Source organism: Schistocerca nitens, chromosome 9, assembly GCF_023898315.1.
Source record: "Schistocerca nitens isolate TAMUIC-IGC-003100 chromosome 9, iqSchNite1.1, whole genome shotgun sequence".
Lineage (NCBI taxonomy): Eukaryota > Metazoa > Arthropoda > Insecta > Orthoptera > Acrididae > Schistocerca > Schistocerca nitens.
Genome location: NC_064622.1, coordinates 70,950,589 through 70,954,670, shown reverse-complemented (window position 1 = coordinate 70,954,670; position 4,082 = coordinate 70,950,589). Strand labels below are relative to the sequence as shown.

The 4,082-nt window shown below is 42.8% G+C and overlaps 1 pseudogene; it reads left to right on the top strand.

Moving 5' to 3' along the window:
• Positions 1–613: 613 nt before the first annotated feature.
• Positions 614–731, top strand: LOC126204752 (5S ribosomal RNA; annotated as a pseudogene).
• Positions 732–4,082: the final 3,351 nt, after the last annotated feature.

Genomic DNA, 4,082 nt, shown 5'->3' with positions numbered 1-4,082 from the left:
TTGCTCCGTAGTCCAGGTTCTATGACTTCGGCTCGACGTTTTCACGTTACGTGTATCTGCGTCACAGATGAGTGGTCCGGGAATTAAAGCTCGCTTATGGAGCTCCGTTCTCATGGTCACGAGTGCGACATTCAGTTCTGCAGTGACTTTTGCAAATGTCATGGTCTTATTCTCAGTCAGAATCGTCTTGAATAACTGTCTTCACGATCACTTCCGCTCGCGTTCGCACTTATCTGATGATGTTTTAGCATTTTCCCTCTACGTGTTATAAACCTTCGATACTGTTCCTCCTGGAACACCAAACACTTGGGCTTTGTTGGTGACAGAAACGCTCACCATACTGTCACCGACAATTTACCCACATCCGAATTCACCTAGCACCTACATACACCACTCACAACACAGAGCACTTTCCTGACCGAGACTAACGCTTGCAACGCATCGAAGACATTGCACACGAACCGTTAGTGGTCGGATACAACAGCGCAACTTGCAGACTTGGCTTGTGTCTGCGTTATTGTTCAGGTTCCCATATTTTTGTCCAGTTCTGCATGTGTTTGTCGACAGAGATTCGAAATACTTGACAATAAACATTAAGTATAACACAGACGTTGCCAACGGCCTTGGCCCAGTGGTAACATCGCTTCCCGTCAGATCAGCGAAGTTAAGCGCTGTCGGGCTGGGGTAGTACTTGGATGGGTGATCATCCGGTCTGCCAAGCGCTGTTGGCAAGCGGTCTGCACTCAGCCCTTGTGAGGCAAACTGAGCAGCTACTCGACTGGGTAGTAGCGGCACCTGTCACGAAAACACACAGCGGCCAGAAGAACAGTGTGCTGACCACATGTCCCTCCATATGCGCATCCCGTGACGCCCATGGGCTGAGGATCACTTGGCGGCCGGTCGTTACCGTTAGTCTTTCGTGTCCTGTTCTGACGGGGTTTAGGTTTAATAACACAGACGTTATAACAATCCAATGATGTCTCATTCTTCTAAACTACATTGTTCGATACCTGACTCTTCTTAGGTGTATTGTCCGTAGCAAGTTTTGGTAGAATGCTCGCAATCTTTAAGCTCTGTTTAAAAACTCAGGTTTCATTATTTCTGCTATTTCATACCCATTTTATGAATTACGAAAACATTTTAGTCTGATTTATATAAAAAACAGATTTATTTCAAAAAATAATCATCCTTATACTTATCACGATCAATTTAAAATAAAAAAAGGGAGAATGATATTATGATAAGTTAAAATATATTTAAATGTAACAAACTGTTACGTGGAATTAGAAGTTCACTGATGTTGTCAAACACAGGAAGAATTATTTTCTTTTTCTGGAAGTACCGAAGTTCATATCTCTGACTTGTGAACTCTTTGCAGTTGTATTCGCGCCTTTACTGCACGTAGTTACTTGGAAATTGGCTTTGAAAAGACAAGGAGATTTATCATATTGCTTCGAAATTGTAAACCGAGTATTGTCATAAGACTGTGAGATCAGGAGATAGTTTATGCGGAATTGTGTTTGAAAGTAATGTAAAACATTACTGGTGATGAAACAAAGAGCCGACAATGAGTTGTCGACGTTAAAGTGTCATTAATTTTCACAGTTATTTCGAGATGAAAACCCTCACCTTCTAATTTCATATCTAGCAGAAACTGAATCTACCCCAGGAAGACTGCAGCAATTCCAAAAGATAAATCCTGACATAAACATATAACAGTCAGAAAATATTATTATTATTATTATTAATGTTGAATTGGTTGGTTGTCTATTGCGTGTCCATGTCTTAAATGAAAAGCATAAATAATTCGAGTGCTCTTGATACTGACACTGAATATTGGTTTATGATTTCCAAGTTTTTATCTGATGATAGCAAAACCCAAAACGGCATTATAAAGAGATACTTTTATTGAGCGATCTAGATGATTTCATTCACGAAACAGATGAATAATTATGTAACAAATATGACTGAGTCAACGTTAATTTTGTAACAGTTGCGCTATTTTTACACCCATAAATGGACGTAACCGAAATAGTTGCGTGATAGCTCGTGTTATTACTATGGCTTGAACGATATGAGCTGAGCGTTAATTCCTCAGAGTAACTGATCAGAAAAAGGAATGGAATAAGTCTGATTAAGTTGTCAAAAAGCCGTCGGTTTACAGTAGTGACCCTCACCGCACCCTCTCTTCCCTCTCTCTGTAAGCGCTGAGTAAAATCCACCAAAAACCCAAAACCTACGCTTTAGTCCTCTTTCACTTACAAATCCCGCCGTTTCCGAGCTCTGGAAAACCGCCAAAGGACGCACAGCAGACACCGACCAAAGATAATAAAATGCTCGCTATTGAAAGTCACATTCGCCTTGCCGCAGAGGGCCCAGTTGGGGAGTGAGAGAGGTAGGAGGGGGTGGGACTATGCAAAGAGTAAAAAAAAAGGGGGGGGGTGGAAGAAAGAATCAGAGGCGAAGAGGAAACTGGCGAGGGTAATATCGGCCCTTCGTTATCCGCTGCAACCGTTTTACAATCACTCCGATATGTTTCTGTGAGATGGGCCCACGCATGTGTGAGAGGGGCGGATTCTGCTGTTTTCTTTCTCTCTTTGCGCACTGTAGCTGCTAAAGGAAGCGCGATCCGCTTGGAATCGCCGTTCGGCCGGCGGAGCTAAGAATTAAATTAGACCGCAACACCAATAAAACCAGTAAAAAAAACAATTCTTTTGAATGGGCAGGGCTAACCCGATACGGTGCAATACAAAAACATCCCTCCCAGCGCTTTTAAAGCACGGACCAGGCGAAATGTAAGACTAATTTTCCCTCTACGCCAACAAATCGAATTCACGGGATATCTGCAAAGGCATTTGCTCTCAATTCCAATCTGAAATCTCTGTCTCTCTCTCTCCCCGCCTCCCTCTCTTTACATTAGGTCTCTTTAGAGAGCGAAACTGACTTCCGGTTCTGGCGTGATAATATCTCTCTCATCTGCAACTGAATTAGGCAGCGAGGTTTCGTTTCATCGGTTTCATTAGCGAATTGTTCGATCCTACTCTCCGGGCAGCGACCAATTACTCGTTCGCACCGGACCGGTACCGCTGTAGGCTCTTGGCAGAACGCACGCAGTCGTTTGCAGTGCTTCGTTCACTGCTCACCGACTTTCTACGCCGTCCAACTAATTAGGCAGCGTTTAACTGTTCCCCTTTATAGTCGGTTAGCCAAACAGCATTCGTCTTTCACACAGAATCATCATCATTTGTGTTAAACTCTGTACTGCCCGATGATTCGTAGTAAGTAATTTCTGCAGTAACATACGTAAGATGTTTTTAACGCAAAATTATCAACTTCTGCTCATAATGAGACCAGAACTCAGTTTTTTTTTTCATTCATACGGATGATACGGAACTTCCGTACTGTATGAGTTTGTGACAACATTGTGTTAAGTTACGCGGATGAGTAGCGGCGCACTGCTTGACACAGTCACGTCGTTTAAATATCTGTGCGTAACGTTGCAAAGCGATATGAAACGGAACAAGCACGTGAGGACTGTGGCTTTATTGGGAGAATTTTGGGAAAGTATGGTGCGACCTGTTATTGAATACTGCTCGAATATTTGGGGTGCGTACCAGGTCGGATTGAAGGAGGACATCGAAGCAATTCAGAGGCGGGGTGCTACATTTGTTATTGGTATCTTAGAACAACACCTAGTGTTACGGAGATGCTTCGGGAACTCAAATTGGAATCCCAGGAGGGAAGGCAACGTTATTCTCGAAGAACATTATCCAGAAAATTTAGAGAACCGGCATTTGATGCTGACTGCCGAATAATTCATTGCAAGTAAGAACCAAGAAGTTAAGATACGCGAAATTATGGCTCATAAGGAGGCATATAGGCTCTCTCTGTGAGTGGAATAGAAAAGGAAATGACAAGTAATGGTGCCGGATACCCTACGCCACGCACCGTACTGTGGCTTTCGGAATACCTACATGGATGTAGACGTTCATGAAACTGACCGAAAATGTCGATTTTCGATTTATTTTTCATTTATTAGTAGGTATCATGGACAATAAGTTCCCAAAAGCGCATCTGAAGTG